Source organism: Macaca mulatta, chromosome 20 (assembly GCF_049350105.2).
Source record: "Macaca mulatta isolate MMU2019108-1 chromosome 20, T2T-MMU8v2.0, whole genome shotgun sequence".
NCBI classification, from domain to species: Eukaryota; Metazoa; Chordata; class Mammalia; order Primates; family Cercopithecidae; genus Macaca; species Macaca mulatta.
In genome coordinates this window covers 41,747,553-41,772,875 of record NC_133425.1, presented here as the reverse complement: position 1 = coordinate 41,772,875, position 25,323 = coordinate 41,747,553, and the positions used below count along the sequence as shown (strand labels likewise).

The following is a 25,323-nucleotide window of genomic DNA, read 5'->3' as shown; positions in this document are numbered from 1 at the left end:
TAGAACATCCCCTAGAACTGCTCCTTTAGATTAGTAAAATCCATGAGCTTATAGACATACACATGTATTTCGCTGGAGAGCTGGTTGTTAAACATTTACTACCACACTACTGCTCAGAGTCTCTCATTCTGTCTCCATAATGGATCACCTGCTATGCTTTAAAGACCTGTTTGCTTGCCTGTATCCCACTCAGGGTTGTTGCTCTCTGTGGGGAGGGTTATCTGTAGCTCGTCTTGTTCACCTATAGAACCCCAATCACTAGCACAGGGACCAGTGCTCAGGAATTATTCAGTGAATCCCCTTTTAATGGATATGCTAATGCAAAAATCTTCCAGGTCCAATGGGAAGGCCCGAGTTCCTGCCCTCTGTCAGTCCGTGAAGCAGAGGTGGCCACTGAACCACGGGGTCCCGTGTGACTTCTCCTAGGGTGGGCAGACAGTACAGTCTTTTTCTTATCCGTACTCCTCTCTTCAGATCCAAGGAATGCCTCAGTGCTGAATGGGGCCCCCTGGCTGTGCTGTCTCACCTGCAACCTGAGGGTTGTGAGCCACCAGGAGTGTGAGAATTTAGGATGCTGAGTACACACAGGTAGTAAAGGTAGATAGGTGGGGATGGGATACAGCCAGGCACAGGGTCAGGCTGCAAGCCTCTTGAGGGCAGGGGGCAGATCTCATTACTATCCTTTCCCCAGCACCTGTCTTGACCATGGCCAACACAGCCCTGCAAGACCAGACCCCCATCCTGATCTGCTCACCTCTTCTGATCTCATCTCCTCTCCCTCCCACCCTTCACTGCTCCAGTTCTCCTGACTCACTGCTGTTCCTGCAGCAGCTCATGCATCCTCCCCTCAGGGTTTTTGCACCACCATTCCCTGTACCTAGGTCCCTCTTCTCTAGAAATTGACATGGCCTGCTATTGAAGTCAGGTCTGTGTCCAAATCCCACCTGCTCAGAGAGGCTGTCACTATCCAGCCTGCCCTGCCTTCCTTATCCTGCTTAACTTTTCCTCATAGCACTTTTTGCCTTCCGGGGGATCAGGCATTTGTTTATTTTCTGTCTCTTCCCATGAAATTGTAAATTCCATTAGAGCAGGATTCTTTCTGTTCTTTTCCTTGCTCTTTCTCCACGATCTGGAACAATTTTGGTGGATGTACTGTCATTGCTTAATGAGTGTCTGCTGACTCACACAGCCTAAGAGTAAGAAGGACGTGTTGTCAGATAAACTCAGTACCATATACAGCTCTCCGGTCTCTGAAATCTAATCTGGTCCCAGTCCGTGTTGTTCCCTGGTTGGTAATCTGAAATCCTATATAGCTTTTCTTACTTCTCTAGAGTTAGCTCCCCAGCCCATTGGAAAGTGTCACCTCTTCTCCAGAGGAGCCTGAAACTCCATAACCATGGCCAGACAGCACACCCAAGTGACACCACCAGGCAAGCCAGCAATCCAGAGCAGCCCCTGAGGCTAGGGATAGACATTGGATGACCACACTCAGCCTGGAGAGGTATTCTATCTGACCTGCAGATGTCTTTATTAGGTTGGTGCAAAAGGAATTGTTGTTTTTGCTATTACAAGTAATTGGCAACCAGGATCGATGGCTCACGCCCTTAATCCCAGCATTTTGGGAGGCGGAGGTGTGTGGATCACCTGAGGTCGGGAGTTCCAGACCAACCTGGGCAACATGGTAAAACGCCATCTCTACTAAAAATACAAAACTTAGCTGCACATGGTGGCACAGGTCTGTAATCGCAGCTACTCGGGAGGCTGAGGCAGGAGAATTGCTTGAACCTGGTAGGTGGAGGTTGCAGTGAGCCGAGATCATGCCACTGAACTCTAGCCTGGGTGACAGAGCGAGACTCCATCTCAAACAAAACAAAACAAAAAAAGTAATTGCCAAAAGACGCAATTACTTTTGTACCAACCTAATATTTTAAAAAGTAAACCAACATTCAGAAATCAAGATACTTCACAGAAAAGTCCAGAAGATCTGGCAACCATGGGCCTGCCTCCTAGCATGGTACAATCCCTGAGCTGAGAACTGGCCCTGTTGTACCTGGGGCTCTCTAACTTGCTGTGGTCCTCACAGTCTTGAAATATTTGCTTTGGTGGTGCTGGAAATAAAGCACACACGGTTCTTCATTCTACCTGTGGGGCTTGAGCAAGGTTCTGAATTTCTCTGTACCATTTCCTCTATACAATGGAGTCACCAGTGTCCCACATATGACACATAGTACACAAGTATGCACAATTATTATTTATCAACTAAAAAAGAAAGTGCAATGGAAAAACTGCTGGAAATGGGTCCCAACTAATAAAAAAAATGATAATTTCCCAAGTCTTGTCCTGGTGATCTAGGGAAAGACTTTGAAAGTAATTTTAATTTTACCTTGAGAGAGAGTAAGAATTTATATGAAACAGAAATACACCCTGGAAGATTATTTCTTTCAGTCAAGTGAATCTCATCTGTTGGGGAATGTTGAGGGGGTGAGTAGATGTCAATGGTGGTGTATGGAAAAGATTTTAGGGAAGCAACAGCATCCCAGGATCTGATTGAAGAAGAGCCCGCCAGGTCTTCATCCATCCTCAGAAATGAGTTTAGTGAGAGCCCTAGTGTGGCCCTACAGACTTCTCTGCTGCTGAACTGCACATTCTTTTTTTTGCACATGGGAGAATCATGTGTTGTAAACTCATGTAACACTATTCTGCTTAGAGCATTTGCATCTCTGTGCCCTAGAATCCAGATGAAGCCTCACCTGTTAAAGTCTTGCTTTTTTATGTTTCAGAGTGTAATATTTCAAACAAAATTAGGTAAGAACTCTAACATTTTCTTAATTTTACAAGGGGAGCAGAGCTGTCCTCAGATCAGTATATTCCTGGCAGACCACATCAAGCAGCTCTGGAACCTGACTGCCATTTTGGGGGCCACTGCAGGACGGCTGTGTGCTCAGGGCCAATGGCCATTCCGAGTTCCCAGAAACTGACGTGCGAAACTGTATCAGGTTGGATGTACCACCTGGTGGACAGGGCTGCAAAAGAAACCAGCTGGTGAGTCACTTATACCACTTACCATCCTGAGGGCTCCTTTCAGTCAGGGCTATGGAAGTGAGTCTCATATTGTGAGTTCAGGAAAACCCAAAGTTGTTTGTTTTCTATAAGCTTTTTCTCAGGAAACCATTTATGGACTCTTTTACTGACTATTTGCAGTGTATTCCTCATGTCCAGTAATGGAGATATCAGCTATCTCCAAAATGTGTTACAAACACAGGATTCATAAGGTTCCATTGACCAAAGATGTACTTAATTACTGTAACATTGGGCCTTCAGGATAAATGTTAGACTTAAATTGTTTCTTATAAAATCCTGGTGTTTGCTAAATTCTAGTGTTTTGAACATAAAAGTCATGGAACTGTTTTATTTAACAGTAAAAAATTATTTATATTTTATAATAGTGTTTTCATTATTTTATTTATTTATTTTGAGACTGAATCTCACTCTTTTGCCCAGGCTGGAGTGCAGTGGCATGATCTCAGCTCACTGCAACCTCTACCTCCCCGGGTTCAAGCAATTCAAGTCAGGCTGGCCTCAAACTCTTGACCTTGTGATCTGCCTACCTCGGCCTCCCAAAGTGGTAGGATTACAGGCATGAGTCATGGCACCAAGGCTTTTCATTATTTTTTCTTTTTCTTTTTTAAAATAGGTACTAAATTTCTACAAACTAACAATATGATACATTTACCTTAAAATACTACCAGAATAATTGAAGTTGATAGTTGAAAATGAAAGATAAGAAAATAAGAATTGCAGAAGCCTTGTGACTGATATTTATCATTAATGTTATCATATAATTATTGATAACTTCATTAAAACTTTTAATTTCCATAATACATTTTAACTAAAGAATTTAATACTTTTTATGAAAAGCTTTATACACTCCATATTAATTATGTTTTACAATGAAAATAAGTAAAACACCTTCTCACATGTTTTATCAATGCATTTTGGAGTACAGCATTGAATGTGGGTGTTGAAATTGGTTATAAATGAAGGTGAATCTTTACAACTGTCTGTAGGCTACTCTAAAAGTACCTGACACTATAGACAGACGTGCCATTAATATACTTTAATATTTATTCTCCTAGTCATATTTGATAAGGGATATTTTTAAATCCATGATGAAATTATTACAGGTTTCTAACAATCTGTGACTCAGAGAGCTTTAATAAAGTACTAATATTTACTTCACATTTCTCACCTAACAAAACTAACCAGATGCTGTTAATATCTTTTACAAACTTCAATTTTTCTTTGTTTTAACTAATCACAATGAACATTATCATTTTATACCTATACCTTTGCCTCCTCCTCTTCTTTCTTTCTTTCTTTCTTTTTTTTTTTTTTTTAAATCATGATGGAGTTTCTCTCTTCTTGCCCAGGCTGGAGTGCAATGGCACGATCTCGGCTCACTGCAACCTCCACCTACCTGCTTCAAGAGTTCTCCTGCCCCAGTCTCCCGAATTGCTGGAATTGGAGTTGCCCACCTCCATGCCTGGCTAATTTTTTGCATTTTTAGTAGAGACAGCGTTTCACTATGTTGGCCAGGCTGGTCTCGAACTCCCGACTTTGTGATCCACCCACCTCGGTCTCCCAAAGTGCTGGGATTACAGGCATGAGCCACTGTGCTCACCTTCTCTTCTTTCTTTAATCTTCATTGAGGTGCACTTTAAATAGGTTTGGTCTTCAGAGCCTCTCACTTGGGTTTCTTAAAGTCAATAGTACACACTATTTTTTGGCATATTTACTTTTGAAGGTCTCTATTGGGATATAATTTATATAATATAAAAATCACAGGTTATAAATGTACAATTCCAGGTTTTTAAAGTAGACTTACAGAGTACCATAGTCACAATCTAATTTTGAAATATTTCTCACACTCTGGAAAAGAATTTCCTACCTGTATTTACCCCTCTTTATTATCTTTGCCCTAGAAAATTATTAATCTGTCTTCTGTCTTCATATATGGTATTTTTATTGAAATTTGTTTTATGTAAAATTATAAATTATCTGGTCTTTTGGGTCTGGTTTCTTTCACTTACATTGACGGTTTTGAGGCTGTATCCTATTTCAGCAGGTATCATTACTTCATTTCCTTTGGTTGACAAATGGGATTCTATTGCATGAACATACCACCTATTGTTTTTTATTATATTGTTTGATGACTATTTGGGTTGTACTGTCTTTAGGCTATTAGAAATACTGCTGATATGATCATTTGTGTATGATTTTTTGTGTAACAATAGGTTTTTATTTTTATTTTTTTTGAGTACTTATGAGTGAGTGGAATTTCTGGGTCATACGATGATTCTATTTATGATATTTTGAAAATTTGTCAAATTGTTTTAAAAAGTGGCTGGTTTTTACACTCTCACATACAATTTATGAGTTTTCCATATTCTTTATGTCTTAGACAATCCTTGTTATTGTCTTTTTGTCATAGCTATTCTAATAAGTGTTAATTATCTCATTGAGGTTTTGATTTGCATTTTCCTAATAATTAAAAATATTTTCACATTTTTTTTTTCCAAGAGCACAAATACACGTTTATTTACTGATTTTTCGTTAGTTTAAATCCTTGAGGGGTACAGCATCACTCGGATTCTGTGTCCAATGGCCTTAGAAGGAAGATTGCTTCGGAATTTGGCAGGAACCATGCCACTGTTTCCATGGGCCCGAATTACCTTTCCCCAGATGACTCTGGTTTTATTTGGTTTGCCGCCTGGAGTCACTGTGTCGTCCTTTGCTTTGTATAAGCGCATCTCTTGCCCAAATAGAATTCTGTTTCATCTCGGACATAAACACCTTGAATTTTAAGAAGAGTTGTGTGCTCCCTGTGGTTCCGGAGACCCCGCTTATAGCCGGCAAAAATGACCTTGGACCACAGCCTTCCAGACATAGTTCCTTTTAGAAGTCCCGTTCCCAGCAGGCCTCCACAGGAGCCAAGATGGCGGGAAGAGCATTTTCACATATTTTTATGTTGATTGACAATTTGTATATATTCTTTGTAGAAATTTTTTGTTCAAGTTCTTTGCATAATTTTCAAATATATCAATTGTCCCATTTATTATTGACTTTGTAAGATGTCTCTACATATTCTGGGTAGTAGTCTAAATCAGATATATAATTTCAAATATTTTCTCTCAGTGACTTTTCTCTTTATTTTTTATGGTGTTGTCTGAGGAATGAAAGCTTTTAACTTTGAGAAAATACAATTCATCGTTTTTCCTTTTCTTGATGGTGCTTTTGGTACAAAACATAAAAATCATTATGTAATCTGGAATTTACTCCAGTCTTTTTCTGAGAATTATATAGTTTTGGCTTATACATTTAGGTATATGGTCAATTTTAGGTATGTTTTTGTGATTTTAGGGATCCAAGTTTCTTTTTTTTGCCTGTGAATACCTAATTTTCCCAACAATATTTGTTGAAAAGACTGTTCTGTCCTCATGGAAATTTCTAGACATCTTTATCAAAATCTATTTACCATAAATATAAGATCATATTTCCACATTTTAAAATCAAGTTCATTGAATTACATGAATATATCTTTATGCTACTAGCAAATTTTCTTGAATACTGTAACTTTGTAGTGAGAATTGTTATTGAAAAGTGTGAAACAGGCTGGGTGCAGTAGCTCACACCTGTAATCTCAGCAATTTGGGAGGCTGAGGTGGGCAGATCACCTGAGGTGAGGAGTTTGAGACCGGCCTGACCAACATGGAGAAACCTCATCTCTACTAAAAATACAAAATTAGCCAGGCATGGTGGCGCATGCCTGCAATCCCATCTGCTCAGGAGGCTGAGGCAGGAAAACTGCTTGAATCCAGGAGGCAGAGGTTGCAGTGAGTCAGGTTCACGCCACTGCACTCCAACCTGGGTGACAAGCACAAAACTCCGTCTCAAGAAAAACTAAACTAAAATGAAAAAAACAACAACAACCAAAAAGAAAAGTGTGAGCCATCAAATTTTAGGTTTTTTCAATATTGTTCTGGTATTCAGTTTCCTTTGCATTTTCATATAACATTTAAGGTGAGATGGTCGACTTTTATAAAACTACAGTTCAGAATTTCAAAGAATTGCATAAATTTCTAGGTCAATTTGAGAAGTAATGTGAAATTACTAATATTACATATTTGAACATTGGATGTTGTTTTACTTTCAGTTTTATTGGCTTTATTATTTTAATTTTTTTATGACTTTTTTTCCAGTATAAAAGATTTGCACTTTTTTGTTAAGTTTATTCCTGTTATCTTCTGATGACATAATGAGTGGAATTTAAAACTTTTTAGATTACATATAACTGGTATGTAAAAGTGTGATTTAATTTTGTATCTTAATCTTGTATCTTTTGATCTCACTGAACTCATTCTACTGGATTTTAGTTAAGTGTGATTTAATTTTGTATCTTAATCTTGTATCTTTTGATCTCACTGAACTCATTCTACTGGATTTTAGTTAAGTGTGATTTAATTTTGTATCTTAATCTTGTATCTTTTGATTTCACTGAACTCGTTCTACTGGATTTTAGTTAATTTCTTACAGCTTTTTATATAGAAGCTTATGAAACTTGCAATAAAAATGAGTTCAGGGTAATACTATCAGCTTGAGTTGAATAAAGTGGTCAAAGTGGACATTCTTGTCTCATTTGCAGTTATAGATAAACATCCAGTCTTTCCACATATATATATATATGTGTGTGTATATATATATATTTGTGTATATATATATAATTATGAGATGAAGTTTCACTCTTGTTGCCCAGGATGGAGTGCAATGGCGCGATCCCGGCTCACTGCAACCTCCACCTGCTGGATTTAAGCAATTCTCCTGCCTCAGCCTCCTGAGTATGGGGATTACAGGCGTGCACCACAATGCCTGGCTAATTTTTGTATTACTAATAGAGAAAGGGTTTCATCATGTTGGTCAGGCTGGCCTCGAAGTCCTGACCTCAGGTGATCCACCCGCCTTGGCCTCCCAAAGTGCTGGGATTACACGCCTGAGCTATCACGAAGGCCAGTCGTTCAATATTAAGTAAAACATTAGCTGGAGATTTCTCTATAAGTGCTCCTTAGCAGTTCTGGATAGTTTCTTAGTTGTTAAGGGTTTTATAATGAATGAGTGTTGTATTCATTACAGGCTTTCCCATGTCTATTGAAAGACTGTTTTGTTTTCTTTATTCTATTAATATTGTGTATTGTATTGATTTATTTTTGAATGTTAAGTAAACATGGCATTTGTGAAATAGTTTCTTTGGTTGTAGTATGTAATTATTGTTATATATTGCTGGATTCAATTTGCTAGTTCTTTTTGAGTATTCATCAGGGATAATTATCCAGGTAATTCTTTACATATGATGCCTTATTCTGATTTTGGTATAATAATACTGGCCCCGCCAGGTGCAGTGCCTCATGCCTGTAATCCCAGCACTTTAGGAGGTTGAGGCAGGTGGATCACCTGAGGTCAGGAGTTTGAGACCAGCCTGACCAACATGGAGAAACCCTGTCTCTACTAAAAATACAAAATTAGCTGGGCATGGTGGCACATGCCTGTAATCCCAGCTATTCTGGAGGCTGAGGCAGGAGAATCGCTCAGGCAGGAGACTTGGGAGGCAGAGGTTGCAGTGAGCTGAGATTGTGCCATTGCACTCCAGCCTGGGCAGCAAGAGCAAAACTCTGTCTCAAATACAACAACAACAACAATAATAATACTTGCCTTAATCAAGTTATTAGAAAACTGCCCTTTTTCTCTACTTTTTTTTTTTTTTTTTTTTTTGAGACGGAGTCTCACTCTGTCGCCCAGGCTGGAGTGCAGTGGCCGGATCTCAGCTCACTGCAAGCTCCGCCTCCCGGGTTCACGCCATTCTCCTGCCTCAGCCTCCCGAGTAGCTGGGACTACAGGCGCCCGCCACCTCGCCCGGCTAGTTTTTTGTACTTTTTAGTAGAGACGGGGTTTCACCGTGTTAGCCAGGATGGTCTCGATCTCCCGACCTCGTGATCCGCCCGTCTCGGCCTCCCAAAGTGCTGGGATTACAGGCTTGAGCCACCGCGCCCAGCCTCTACTTTTTTTTTTAAACAAAATTGTTTTTTGTGGTTTTTTTTTTTTTTTTTTTGAGACATAATCTTGCTCTGTTACCTAGGCTATAATGCACTGGTGTGATCTCGGCTCACTGCAACCTCCAACCCCCAGGTTCAAGCAATTCTCTCTTCTCAGCCTCTTGAGTACGTGGAATTAAAGGCATGCCTTACCATGCCTAGCTAATTTTTGTATTTTTAGTAGAGATGGGTTTTCACCATGTTGGCCAGGCTAGTCTCGAACCTGTGCCCTCAAGTGATCTGCCCATTTCAACCTACCAAATTGCTGAGATTACAGGCATGGGTCACTGCCTGGCATTATTTACTTCTTTTCTATATTTGAGGAGGGCTTGTGAAAAATTGGTATTAATTTTCCATTAAGTGTTTGGTAGAATTTACCATTAAGCATTTTGACTATCAGTGTTTGCTTGTTCTTTTGTAGAAAGATCTTTAAAGTTAATGTCGTGGGCCGGGTGCAGTGGCTCACACATGTAATCCTAGCACTTTGCAAGGCTGAGGTGGGTGGATCACCTGAGTTTGGGAGTTCAAGACAAGGCTGACCAACATGGAGAAATCCTATCTCTACTAAAAGTACAAAATTAGCTGGGTATGGTGGTGCATGCCTGTAATCCCAGCTACATGGGAGGCTGAGGCAGGAGAATCACTTGAACCCGTAAGGCAGAGGTTGCAGTGAGATGAGATCACACCTTTACGCTCCAGCCTGGACAACAAGAGTGAAACTCCTTCTCAAAATAATAATAATAATAATAATAATAATAATAATAATACTATTGTGTTATAGGTCTACTCATATATTCTATTTTTCTTGAGTTTCCTTTGTTAATTTGAGCCTATCAAGGTATTTATTTTTAATTTGTAATAGTCTATGTTTCTAGATTTTCTAGGCAGTTGGCATGAAAGATTCAGAAAGATGAATGCAGGAAAATAAGGCTTTGGGAAAATCAATAAATTATCCAAAGCTTCCCCAGTTGTAGAACTGAGAAAATGACTATAACTGCTGGACTTATCACTTGCATTTATTGCCTGAGTCAGAAAAGCTACTTCTCTAAATGAAAACAGTGAAGCATGCCACTTGAGATTAAATTTTATTAAGATGGCATATTAGCCTGTTTCATCTTTTTCATAAGTGTTTAGATGTAATGGATAACAAATTTGAATAAGAACAAATACAAAATAATTTACCAAATGAAAAATGATATGAAGAAGTAGAAATTTAATGAATCAGAAATGTTAGTACTTAGTAGCCTCTACAAAGTATTAAGGATTATTCTAAGTCATTCACAAACGAAAACAATACATAAGGGTTCAATATGTATAAAACAAGTACATAAAAAAGATAGACACCTTTACAATATTAGGTGACATTAAAACCATAATTCAAATGTTTTGGTATACAGTAACTAAATGAACATACAAATGTTAGATAACATTATGAGATACCTTGACTAATTAGGCATAGATAAAAATGGTTAGAATTCTTTATCAGTAAACAGAAGATACACATATTCCAGTATCAGAGGGGAAATAATAAATGCTGAGATTTTAGTCCTAACAATGTCATAGACTTTATGAGTAGAAATTTAACAGGTTATATTTTGTAGGCAACTGAAATGACACTAGAAATTATGAATTGTGTCCGGGTGTGGTGGCTCACATCTGTAATCCCAGCACTTTGGGAGGCTGAGGCAGGTGGATCACAAGGTCAGGTATTTGAGACTAGCCTGACCAAAATGGTGAAACCCTGTCTCTACTAAAAACACAAGAAATTAGCCAGGTGTGGTGGTGTGTGCCTGTAATCCCAGCTACTTGGGAGGCTGAGGCAGGAGAATCGCTTGAACCCAGGAGGCGGAGGATGCAGTGAGCAGAGATGGTGTCATTGCACTTCAGCCTGGGCAACAGGACAAGACTCTGTTTCAAGAAAAAAAAATAAATAAATTTTGAATTGTAAGCAATGAGTCATATCTAGCCACATACAAATTCTATTTGTCTTTTAAAATTAATTTAGAAAATAAATAGAAATTGCAAGCAAATTATTTTTATAAAGCCAGGCTCTGAAGTCAACATGGCAAATAAAAAAAAAAGTCAAGAATATGCTACAAGGGCATCATGGTTACTGGAGTGAAAAGAGCTGAATTCATGTGAATAATTCTATCATGTTAACTTAATGTTATTAAAAAACAGTAAATTTTGGTTGTATCCAGTTTAATTTAGTTCACTGCAGTGAGCTATATTTTCAGAAATGTGTGTAAAGCATAAGATAAATTTTTAAGTATCAAATAAATTACCCTTTACAAATTACTATTACCACATGGTGTATTTGAAAGAGATGCATATTCTGAGTGAAGAAGCTTGAGATATCTCATAAGGTTCTGTTATATGCTATAATGTTTTTGTAAAATATTTTACTCATATGTACACTGTGGATATTTGTAACTTTAGAAAAAATGCTATCTATTCTTAAATCTTTTAATGTAGACAATTAAAAATTCTCAAGTAATTACAACAACAGTTAAAGTGCAAGACAGAGTTAAAGGAAAATATAACAAATTTCACAGGAATAGAAGTCAGTCAAGAGAACAACCTAGAGGAGTAGACTTAAGAAGCTTGTGCTTAATTCAGGTAGTGATTGATCACAAGGATGTCAAATCTACATGGTTGTCCATCTTGCTCCCAGGGAAAATGGAATAAACACAAAAATAACAAGACACAAAAATCCAAAATGTGGTATTTTCCAATAGTGAGAACCAAATTAAAAACAGTGGTGGACACAAACAAGAAGGAAGTGTGTGAAGAAAAATATACAACGGCTTTTCATATTGAAATTATGTTTAAAATGTTTACATAAAAACAGTACGAAACAGTTTGGCTCACTGCAAGCTCCGCCTCCCAGGTTCACACCATTCTCCTGCTTCAGCCTCCCAAGTAGCTGGGACTACAGGCACCTGCCACCACGTCCAGCTAGTTTTTTGTATTTTCAGTAGAGACAGTGTTCACCATGTTAGCCAGGATGATCTCAATCGCCTGACCTCGTGATCCACCTGCCTTAGCTTCCCAAAGTGCTGTGATTACAGGCATGAGTCCCTGTACTCAGCCACTTAATATCATTTTTGTGAAAAGAACAAGAAGCTGTATAATTTAAGGCCAAGTATGGTGGCTCACGCCTGTAATTCCAGCACTTTGGAAGGCTGAGGAAAGTGAATCGCTTGAGTTCAGGAGTATGAGAATGGCCTGGGCTACATTGAGAACCCCATCTCAACAAATAATGCAAAAATTAGCCAGGCATGGTGGTATGCACCTGTAGTTCAAGCAACTAGGGAGGGTGAAGTGGGAGGATCCCTTGAGCCTTGGAGGTGGAGGTTATAGTGAGCCAGTATCACGCCACTGCACTCCAGCCTGGGTAACAGAGTGAGACTGTCTCAAAAAAAAAAAAAAAAAAAAAAAAAGTTAAAAGCATATTTGAACAACTCTCAAAATGTATATCAAGCTAATTCACAGTGTGTGAGTTTACCACTAAATTAAACTGAAATGATAAGAAAACTAATGAACTGGAGTATTGAGCGCAATGAATACAGCCAACTACTGTAAAAGGAGAAAAGATTTTATAAAATATAAACATAGTTTTAACTAGATGAAAACTATAAGAAGGAGTAAATTGTGCCTATTTCTTAACCACAATAAAATGAATAAAAGAAAGTAACAATATAAATGGCAATTCACAAATTTCTATGTTAAAACCAGACATAAACCCTTGAATTCCTAAGTGCAGTGTTTCAAAAAGAGATAAAAAATACTTAATAGAAATAATGTTCAAACTTCCTAAGGGCAAGAGAAAGAAAAAATCTGAAAGTGAGAGAGAGATATAACCTACCAAAGTGAAATCAAAATACCCACAGCCTATAGAGTCAGGAAGCAGCAAAATAAACGTGAAAAGTGCTGAGAGAATTTGCTACTGTGAATAGCAATTGCAATAAACATGTCAGTGAATTTTTTTTTGGTAGAATAATTTATTTTTCTTTGAATATATACCCAGTAATGAGACCACTGGGTCAAATAGTAGTTCTGTTTTAAGTTCTTTGGGACATCTTCAAGCTGCTTTCAATAGTGGCTGAATTAATTTACAGTCTCATCAATAGTATGAAATAGAAATTCCATTTCTCCACAACCTCACCAGCATCTGTTATTTTTGGCATTTTAATAATAGACCTTCTGACTGTGCTAGAATAGTATCTCATTGTTTCTACTGTCTTTAATTGTAGTTCTTTATGCTATCTCTAACCTACTCCGATCTATCACCAGCCATCATTATTACTATGACCTTGTTGTTTAATCCAGTCAGTATTCGTAGGTCTTGATTTGTTTGTCCTCTTGGAAACTTTCCACTCCTTTATAACTTCTTTGTGCAATGTACACACAATAAAACTGTCCACCGAGAATCTTCTGCCCAAAAAAATATCTTTTAGAAATAAAGGTGAAATAAAGACATTTCAGATAAATAAAAACTGATGCAATTTTTTTGCTAGCAGAAAGACAGTATATCGAAAACACTACAAGCAGTTCTTAAACTGGGTGTGGTGGTTCACGCCTGTCATCTTCATGCTTACAGACCCAACGTACTGCCCTGAACATTGCACCCGGAATTCCCACAACACACCCCCTGCAATACCCCACGATTACCTTCCATGCCTCGGCCCAGTTCCCCACTCCCAGATCCGCGTCGGCTTGATCAGAACCCTTGAGACCCCTTCCCCCAACGTCCCAAGACCCCATGCAGGAGGTGAGGCATCCCGATTTAAGGGGAAGGAGGAAGCTGCCCAGGGGGCGGGCACAAGTGCCTCCTGGGGAGGGATTTGGAGGAGGAAATGGAGCACAGTTGGAGAGCCCAGAAGGTGCTGGGATGACCGCATCGGCACCCTTAGTCGTTTGAGAGTTTGGGCAGGACCGGCTGCACCCCCAGCCAGGGCTGTTCACTCCACAAAGGGCCTGTGGAGGCCCCAAAGAAGGCTAGGTGCTCTCTGGCTGGAAAGGAGGAAATTCGAGAAGACTTCCTGAAAGAGGCTGCAATCCCAGGGAGACTGGAGCTGCAGAGAAGTGGTTGAAAAGTGCCCCACACAGGGGGCACGTCTTGAACAAAGGTATGACTGGGAGAATGTCCTGGGGAAAGAAAAGGTGCCCCAGAGCTCCTCTCCTGTTCCCTCTGTATGTGGTGCCTTCTGGCTGCCCATGGGAGCCTTCCAAGGTGGCCCAGTGCTTCCCACTGAAGACAGGGCACCCGGGGCCCCAAGAGGGGAGCCATAGTCTCAGTCACACAGTAGAGCTGGAAGGCTCGAGGCTCCCTCCTGATAGCCTGGGCAGGAGCCGCAACGTCCTAGGTCAGTGTCAGGGGCTGGGGCTGGGGCTCCAGCAGGAGTGTCCGAGGAAGTGTGAATCAGCCAGTCAGACCAGTGTTCCGCTGTCCACCTGGGAGCCCAGACCCTGGAGCGGCATTTAGGCTCCCGGGAGGCGGAAGGAGTGCCTTCCCAAAGTGCCCCCTACCCCCGCCTATTCCTTCAGCCAGTACCCGGGTCCCCTGGATCATGGCTCTGCCTCTTCCAACCCAGACTACCTAGGGTCGCTGACAAGCAGCAGCACCGGCGGTCCTGCAGGCGCAGGCGCACCCTGGGGTGGTCGTTCACGCTGCCTAGTAGTAGAAGGGATCCTCCTGGGGCGCAGCTGGGTGCGCAGGTCGCTGAGCGTGTCCAGCGGCAGTCCGGTCAGAGGCAGCTGGGCCTCATCGGCTAGGTTCTCCTTGATGTGGGAGCGTTTCCAGCGCGCCAGCCTCCTCCGTAGCACCCCTGACGGTGCCCACCCGGCTCTGGCTCTGGTACCGGCCCTTCGTACCCACAGCGCACCCTCCCAACCAGCCCAGCCTCCAGCCCCCGCCTCCCATTGCCACCTTTTCTAAAGCTCAGGCTTCCTGCTCAGAAGACTGGAGGCCAGGAAGGTTATGAAATCTGAAGCTTTCAAATAATTGTAATTATATTGTTTTAATTTGCGAGTAACATATGTGTACTGTGTAAGTGTATACATATGTAAACACACAAATATAATTCAGAAAGTGATATATATGTAAGGTTAAATACAAATGTCCCTCAGGGAGGGCCAGGTCCCAGCACAGCGAGGAATCTCTGCCTGAAAACGCTGCAGCCAGAAACCTGCCACACTCCAGGAGAACTACTTGAACCTGGGAGACCGAGGTTGCAGTGAACCGAGAATGTGGCCCTGCACTCCAGCCTGGCTATAGAGCCAGACTCTGTCTCAAAACAAAACAAAAACAAAAACAACCCTCCCACTCTCACCTCATTTAGCCAATGGTCTGATTACGTCTCCTGTCACTCAGGGCCTGAAGCCCCAGCCAATCCGTGATGCCAGCGTGAAAACTGTCCAATCAGATTCGCAGCCAGAGAGGAAGAGACGGCTTTTGCAAGCTGGAAGGGGTCTTTGTCTCCTGGCGACGAGGCTCCGACTCCAGTTCCTGTCTAAATTGTTCCGTCTTCTACCCTCTAGGGTCTGCTAGGTGACTCTACCACAGCCCCTCTTATCCCGTGACCTGCAGGTACTGGGAGATCCCTAGGGAGGACGTCGGAACATCTGGAAGCTGGAAAATGGTGAGTGCGCCGGGTTGGACGTCCTGAGGAGGGGGAAGAGGCGGTTTGAATCCGGCGGGAACTGGCTGCCGGGGGGTCTGGGCCTCCTGGTCAGCTCTAGAGTCTCCAGACCCCAGTGCCTGGTGGCACAGCTGGGCCCTCCTTTCCCTCCGGGGCACATTAGGGGTTTACCCAGCAGGCAAAACTCTGAGCCTCTTGCCCAGTCCATAAGCACGAATTACTCCCCTGCCCAGAACCCTTTCTGGGCAGTTCTGTGCTGCAACCCCGAGTTTCCTTCAGATAATGCGGGGCGATTGGAGGGAATAAGGGGAGGGAATCTCCACTTGGGGTCCGGAGTTTTTCCGTAGAAGTAGTAGTGGTCCGTGGGGCCCCCATTCCTTCCTTTCTCCTCTTAAAAATTAAGTTGAAGATTTTTTAGCATAATCAGGGCTTACTGCAGCCTCCCACCTCCCGGGTCTAGGTGATCCTTCCACCTCAGGCCCCAAGTAGCTGGGACCACAGGTGTGCGCCACCACGCCCGGCTAAGTTTTGTATTTTTTGTAGAGACGGAGTTTTGCTATGATGCCTAGGCAGGTTTGGAACTCCTGAGCTCAAGCGATCCTCTGCCTCGGGCCTCCTAAAGTGCTGGGATTACAAGCCTGAGTCTCTGCCCCTGTCTACATTGAGGCATCTTTAGAATGTTAAGTAGTGATATAATTTGGATGTGTTTCCCAGCCAAGATCTCAAATTGAAATGTAATCCTCAATGTTGGAGGTCGGACCTGCTGGGAGGTGATTGGATTATGGGGGCGGATTTATCATAAATAGTTCATCACCTCCCCTTTTGATATTGTCTCTTCAATAGTAAGTTTTCGGGAGATCTTGTCATTTAAAAGTGTATATACCACCCCTCATCCCCTTTGCCCTCTTTGCAAGCTCCTGCTTTGCTTTCCACCATGATTTTAAGCTTCCTCTGGCCTCCCTGGAAGCAGATGCTGGTGTTTGCTTTCTGTACAGCCTGTGGAACCATGACCCAATTAAAGCTCCTTTCTTATGCATTACCCAGTCTGAGGTATTTTTTATAGCAATGCAGGCATGAATTAATACAAACCGTTTATTTGCTCAAACAGCAATTTATGAATGAGAGAGCACCCAGCTATGGTTTGTGGTTTGTGGGCTCAAAGGTGAGACTTGAAGAAAAGGCTTTTTTAAGAAGCGTGAGGAAGCAAACCAAAGTAAATATTTGATTGGGTACAGTTCTATATCGCATTTGCACAGATCGGGTAGAAAGGTCCCGGTTATGTAGTCAGAGCTTTATTGGCAGTTTGTGGTTGGTTAAGCCTACGTTTTGTTTTTCTCTAAGTTAGTCATTCACAAGAAATTCCTTTGACATAGTTAGGTTTCCTCAGGTAGAATCCCAGGTCATTTCACCATGGCCATTTCAGTTGAATTGCCAGCTCCTTGATGCTCCACAAAGGGGCCGGTTTTCCTTGCATTTTTCAAATGTATGGCAAGCAGGGTCTCCAAATCCATGACTCTTTTCCTAACCTAACTGTTGTAGGGCCTGTAGAAAATTCTAAATTTACATTTTCTTTCCCACATTCCCAAGTGCCAGCTATCCCTCCCCACGTCATAAGATTATCATCTACTAGTTCTTTATTTAGTTTTAAAACAGCCACAGTATTTTAATTGTTCATTTTCATTTCACAGAGCAGTGGTTGGCTCTTATTTTTCTGTTTGTGAACATTTCACATGACAGAAAAGCCAATAATCATCACCTGACACTCTACTGTAGCAAATCTTTGCACCTCTCCCCTTACCTTGCCTAGGCACACACACCTTAACAGAATGTCTTTGGGTTGAGGTTGCGTTTTGGAATCTTTGCAGGGTAACGTGTCCTCAGCTACTCTATCTCGGCTCACCACAACCTGTGCCTCCCAGGTTCACGCGATTCTCCTGCCTCAGCCTCCCGAGTAGCTGGGATTACAGGTATGAGTCACAGTGCCTGGCTAATTTTGTATTTTTAGTAGAGACAGAGTTTCTCCATGTTGGTCAGACTGGTCTCGAACTCCTGACCTCAGGTGATCCGCCTGCCTCGGCCTCCCAAAGTGCTGGGATTACAGGTGTGAGCCACTGCGCCCAGCTGCTTTATAATTTTCTATCCTACAGAGGTTTCAAATATGCTTTTATAGAAATTTATATTCAGTAATTTTATCAAAACACTAAGTATCTCCCTAAATATATAAACTAATACTTGTCAATTAAACTCTGTATGCCCAAAATGCCTCAACTGTCATATAGTTCAGTGTATCTACTTCATACATTTATGAAACACACTGTGTCATTGAGGAGCTTAAAAACATTGCTGAGCATATATTAAACTCTCAATTTTAACTTTATTTTTAAATGTCTGTCATTTTACAGTTTTATTTAGTATGAGGCTTACTGGGACTGTGTCATTCATGTATATATGTGTGTATATATGTATACACACATATACATATATGTACACACATGTATATACGTATGTGTAACATGGATTTTTCACAGATAACTGAATACGTATATATTTCTTGTACACAATGTATTGATTTTATATGTATACACATAGTGAAATGGTTAGTACAATCAAATTAATGAACAAACACATCTATCACTTTACATAGTTACATTTTGTGTAGTGGGAACAATTAAGATCTGCAAGCAGATTTTTAGCATACATAAGAGTCTTATTAACTATAGTCATAAAACTGTACATTAGGTCACCATAACTTATTTTATAAATAAAAATTCATACCATTTGAACAACATCTCATTTTCCCCACCTCTAGCCAGGCCCTAGCAGACATCTTTATACTCTCTGCTTCTAGGAGTCCAACCTTTTCACATTCTCCACAAAAGTGAGATCATACAGTATTTGTCTTTCTGTGTCTGGCATATTTCACTTAGCATAATGTTATCTGGGTCCATCCATGTTGTCAAAATGGCAAGGTTTTCTTATGTTTTTATGGCTGAATAATATTCTATTGAGTGTATGTACCATGTTTATTTTATCCAGTTGGTGTCTACAAACATTTTAGGTTTGTTTCATATCTTGGCAATTGTTTGATTCAAGGAAGGTGAAGGTCCAGATGTTTATTTGAGATACTAAATTTATTTTATATGCAGAAATGAGACAGCTGGATTGTATAGCAGTACTGTTAAATTTTTTAAAAGAACCTTAATAGTGGTTTTCACCATGACTCTTAAAAATTATGAATCACCAAGAGTGTACAGTGTTTTTAAAAAATGTACTTAATGCTTGTTATAACTTTTCTTTTTGATTTTAGAAATTCTAATGTGTGTGAAGTAATATCTCACCATGGTTTTAATTTGCAACTTCCAGATTGGTGATATTGAGCACCTTCCTTACACCTGTTGGCCAATTGTATGCTTTCATTGAAAATCATCAGTTTAGTCTTTGGCTTATTTTTCAGTCTTATTACCATTATTATTATAATTTCTGCCTTTGATTCGTATGAGTTTCTTAAATATTTTGGATACTAACAACTTGTCAGATATGGTTTTCTTATTGTTCTCTTTGTTGTGCAGAAGCTTTTTAGTTTGATGCAGTCTAACTTGTTTATATTTGCTTTTATTGTTGTACTTTTGCTGTTGTATCCAAAAATTAATTTTCCACACCAATATTAAGATTTCTTCATATGTTTTCATTAAAAATTTTTAAGGATTTCTGTCTTACATCATTAGAATCTTTATTTTATATTTAGTTAATTTTCAAAGATAGTGTCAGAAAAATGGTCTGATTTTATTTTTTTTACCTGTGGGTATTCAGTTTTCCCAGCAACAATTATGGAAGAGACTATATTTTCTGTATTGTGTATTCTCAGTGCCTCAGTGTCAAAGATAAGTTGATATTAGATGAATGGATTTGTTTTGGGGCTCTCCATTCTGCTCCACTGATTGTGGTATGCATTTGTATGCACAGATGATCCTGTTTATATTACAGTAGTCTTTAAATGTAGTTTGAAATCAGAAAGTAAAATGCCCCCTGCTTTGTTCTTATTCCTCAAAACTGCCTTGGCTATTCAAAGCAAGTCTCTGGGAGTTTTATATACATTTCAGGATTGCATTTTTTATTACTTTAAAAAATTTTACTGGAATTTTGATAGGGCATGTATTGAATCTATAGATTACTTTAAATAATTTGACACTTTTACAATATTTACTCTTTTAATCCATACACATGAAATATTGTTGCATTTATTTATGTCATCTTCAGTGTTTTTATTATCTTAATATTTCAATATAAAGATTTTTCACCTTGGTTAAATATATTGCTAAGAAATTTATTATTTTGATGCTATTTCAATGAGATTATTATTTTCCACAAATGATTTGTATGTTAATTTCATATTTCTCTAATTTACTGAGTGTGTTTATTAGCTGAAACAGTCTTTTGGTGTACTGTTCATGGTTTACTATATATAAGATAATGCCACCAAAAAACAGTAACATAATTACTACTTTCTTTTTAGATTGGATGCCTTTTTTTGTTCCTTTTTTCCTTTGAGACAGGGTTTCATTCTGTCACTCAGGCTAGAGTGCAGTGGTGTGATCATGCCTCATTATAGCCTTAAGCCTTAGGCTCAAGCAGTTCTCTCACCTCAGCCTCCCAAGTATCTGACACTACAGGTGTGCATTTTCCACACCTGGCTAATATTTTAAAGTTTTATAGAGATGGGATCTCACTAAATTGCCCAGGCAAGTCTCAAATTACTAAGCTTAATCCTCCTGCCTCAGTCTCCCAAACTGCTGGGATTACAGACATGAGCCACTGCACCTGGCTGGATGTCTTTTCCAAAATTTTCTTGCCTAACTGTTCTGCCTAGGACTACCAGTACTATGTTAAAACAGAAGCTTTTAAAATGTCATTAAAAATGGCACAACGTACCCTTTTATTGGAAACCGCATTCTTCTAAATACAAAAATTTACCAAGCTTGGTGGTGTGCGCCTGTAATCCCAGCTACTCGGGAGGCTGAGGCAGGAGAATCGCTTGAACCTGGGAGGAGGAGGTTGCAGTGAGCCGATATCGTGCCAGTCCAGCCTGGGCGATACAGCGAGACTCCATCTCGAAAAAAAAAAAAAAAAGAAAGAAAATGAGACTGATAACTTTCATCAGACCACAAAGCATCTGATTGATTACAAGAAAATCTAAACATCTATTTCACTTTAAAAGTATTTTTGTCTTAGTAAGAACTAAGCTTAGAAATTTAAATCCTATGTGACAAATAACTATATGGTTGAATAGTTGATTTTATTTACTTAACCTCATAGATTTATTAAAAACACTAATTAAAAACACTAATACCATAGATTACTTAGAACCCTGTAATTTTATCTTCTTTACAATGAAGATTACTAGGACTGTGTCTTACAGTTTTTCTTCTTACTTTTTCTTTTCTTTTTTTTTTGAGACAGAGCCTCGCTCTGTCGCCCAGGCTGGAGTGCAGTGGCCCTATCTCAGCTCACTGCAAGCTCCGCCTCCCGGGTCCACGCCATTCTCCTGCCTCAGCCTCCGGAGTAGCTGGGACTACAGGCGCCGGCCACCACACCCAGCTAGTTTTTTGTATTTTTTTTTTAGTAGAGATGGGGTTTCACCATGTTAGCCAGGATGGTCTCGATCTCCTGACCTCATGATCTGCCCGTCTCGGCCTCCCAAAGTGCTGGGGTTACAGGCTTGAGCCACCGTGCCCAGCCTCTTTTTACTTTCTGATTTGCTGTATGCTAACTTCGCTTGTAATTTCACAAATTCTGAGGTAATGTACTTGAATGTACATGTTATATAAAAAGTGAATTAAATAATTAATAGGCACCCCACATTCATTAAAATTTTTATATGTTTAAATTTACTGAATATAAAAAGTTATTAGCAATTTCATTCACTTTTCTCAAACTGTACAATCTAAATGATATGCGTTTGTTTCTAATCGTTCATTTTGTGTATTAGTGTTTCATACCATATTGTACATTATTTATGTTCGTATTATTTAGAAATGTAATAGTTTGCTTCCAAGGTTGCGTTATAATCTTTGCATTTTGTGTAAAAATAGCATGAAAATAATAATGACATAATAAAGAAGATTCTTCAGTACTATGTAAGTTCTTCAAATTTTCCCATCAAAGTATTTATGAATTATGAGAATGCATTTTCTTTGAAATGTTACTGCCTTTATTGTATACTAATGATTCAGGCTTCATGGCCTTCAATAGCAAAGACATGGAATCAACCAAGGTGCCCATTAGTGGTGGACTGGAAAAAGAAAATGTGGTACCTATACATCATGAAATACTGCATAGCTATACAAACAGGACAAAATTATGTTCTTTGTAGCAACGTTGATGCAGCTGGAGGCCATTATCCTAAGTAAATTAATGCAGAAACTGAAAACCAAATAAGCATGCAAGTAAGCATGTTGTTACTTAGAAGTGAGAACTAAATACTGGGTATACATAAATATAAAGATGAAAACAATAGACACTGGGGACCAGTAGAGGAGGAAGGGAGAGAAGGAGACAGAGGCTTAAAAGCTACCTGTTGGGTACTGTGCTCACTCCCCGAGTAGTAGTAGTATCCAAAACTTAGCAGTACATGATATACCCATGTAACAAACCTACACATGAACCTAAAGTGAAAGTTGAAATTAAAAAAAAAACAAAATATGTGCTCTTTATGAATGTGCAGTCATAGTTGAAAATTATAGCTATCTAGAATTATTGTTAGTGGTATATTACGTTTATTCAATTTTTTTGTTAATTTTGTTTTGTTAAATTTTCTTCTGGGCCGGGCGTGGTGGCTCAGGCCTGTAATCCCAGGACTTTGGGAGGCCGAGGCGGGTAGTTCATCTGAGGTCAGGAGTTCAAGACCAGCCTGGCCAACGTGGTGAAACCCCGTCTCTACTAAAAATACAAAAATTAGCCAGGTGTGATGGTGCGCACTTGTAATCCCAGCTACTCAGGGTGCTGAGGCAAGAGAATTGCTTGAACCCAGGAGGTGGAGGTGTAGTGAGCTGAGATTGCACAACTGTACTCCAGCTTGGGTGACCAGAGACTACCTCTGGAAAAAAAAAATTCTGCCATTTTACATTTCTGTGTTTCATATTTTAGAGCAGGCTGTGTCACATTAATTTTGTTTTTGTTTTTATTTATTTATAAAAAATTGTTTTAAATAAAATTTTATATGCCAGCATTCAACTCTGTACACGTTAAAACAATGTTTGGACAGAAGTCAGGTATGAATCAGCCATATATCTATTGCCAATATAATTATTTTTATGTTTCTTGGCCTATATAAATATTGCCCCTATTTTATGACTTGTATATTTGCTTTTTTTGGTTGATGGTAAATGGTTGTTTTATTTTTAATTGTAAAGAATACATACTTAAATTTATAATCTTTAATATTTTCAATTATATAGTTTAGTTGTGTTAAGTATATTGTTAGCAACATCTCTAGAACATTTTTATTTTTGCAAAAAGATATGCAATACACATGCATCCACTACTTATTTTCCCCATTGACTGGCCAATTAAAAACATCATTCTGTTTTCTCTTTTTAAGGGTGTAAGTACTTTAGATATTCCATGGAAGTATATTCATACAGTATTTTTGTGTGTGTGGCTGGCTTACTAAATTTACCATAATGTCTTCAAAATTTGTCTTTATGGTAGACGTTAGAAAATGTACTGCTTTTTAAATAAATACTGAGTAATGTTTCATTTTCTTTGTATTTTAAATTATATTTATCCATTTATTCGGTATAAGAAGTTCAAATTGCTTTCATATATTGGCTCTTGTGGATAATGCTTCTATAAACTGTGTGCAAATAACTCACTTGACGATGCATGAAGAGGTTATATCTGTGCTGCATTCTGCTTCATTGCTTTGGTGTTCTGCCTTTATACAAGTACTAAAGTGCCTTGTTTATTATAGCTTTATTTCGTGTTTGCAAATTATTAAATGTAATGCCTCCAATATTTTTCTTCTTTTTTAAGATTGTCAGGCTTTTTCATGGTCCCTTAAAATTTCATATAAGTTTGTGGGGTATTTCTCCTATTTTCAGAAAAGTAAAATTGGGAATTAAGGATTGTGTCGAATGTGTGGGTCACTTTGGGCAGTATGGACATCTTCACAATATTATGTCTTCCAACCCTTGAACAAGAGCATGCTCGAGAATATGATTTTTAATTTTCCTAATTTGTAAATGTTTCAGTTTTCCTTCTGTTACTGATTTCTAGTTTCATTCCATTTGGGCTGTAAATAATAGTCTGAAACTTTAATTTTAAAACATTTGTTAAGACTTGTGGTGTCACAGGTGGTCTATCTAGAAAAATGTTTCATGAGCTATTAAAAAGAACATGTGCTCTGTTCTCTGTCTACATTTGCTGGTTGTAATTGTTTTAGAGTGCATTGAAGTTTCTTGTTCTCTTATTAATATTTTGTCTTGCTTTATTATTCATTACTTAAAGAGAGATATTGAAGTATCCTACCATTATTACATTGCTTTCTATTTTTGCTCCAATTCTGTCAGTGTTTACTTTATGTGTTTGGGAAAACTAATGTCAGGTTTATTTATATATTTATATGTTCTCAGTTACTGAACCCTCCTATAATTGAATGTCCTACTTAGTCTACTATGAATTTTAATTTAAAGTAAATTATATGAAATATGACAGTTTTGATTTCATATAATTGTTGCCCCTCCTCTCATTTGGATAACACTTGTATGGAATGTTTTTATTCTGTCCTGCCATTTTCAGTCTATTTTTTAAGTTGGACCTGAAGTGAGTTTATTGGAGACATGGCATAGTTAGATCTTGTTTTTTTTTTAAAAAAATTTTTTTAATCCTTTTATTCAGTGTATGTATTTCGATTAGGAAGTTTAGTACATTAATATTTACATAATTTTCTGGAAAAAAAAGAACTTACTGTTACCATTCTATTGTATTATTTGGCTGTTTTAGCTATTTTGTCTCTATCTTTGTATACTATCTAGTTGATATTTTAGTGACATGCTTTTACTCCAACTTAACATTTTGTCTTTATAGGTATTTTCTATGTGGTTAGCATGAGGTTTACAGAAAATCTCTTAAAGTTACTACATCTGCTCTCATCTTTGTTACCAGTGTCACTAATACGGTATTGCATATACATTAACAAATTTTTAAAATTATTTTTGTGGTTTTATCTTTCTAATTTCATTTCTTTTTTTCTCTTTGTTTCACAAATCAAGGCAAGGACAAGCTGAAACATAACCTTTAAATTTTAGAGCATAATTCAAAGTGTTCTTGAACCATGATAATAATACTACACATTTTTATAGTTGTATATGTGCATATCTTTTCCAGAGAGTTATGCATTTTTACATAATTTGGTCTTTGGTCTTTTTTTTAAGTATACTTTATTTTCAATGGGAGGGACTTCCTTATGTATGTCCTGTAGAAAAGTTCTACTGTTGACACACTTTCCTACATTTTGGTTATCTTGGAAAGTCTGGTTT

General features: G+C 38.9%; 1 pseudogene; it reads right to left on the bottom strand.

Moving 5' to 3' along the window:
- Window positions 1-5,593: 5,593 nt before the first annotated feature.
- Window positions 5,594-6,008, bottom strand: LOC114674318 (large ribosomal subunit protein eL33 pseudogene; annotated as a pseudogene).
- Between the last annotated feature and the right edge of the window lie 19,315 nt (window positions 6,009-25,323).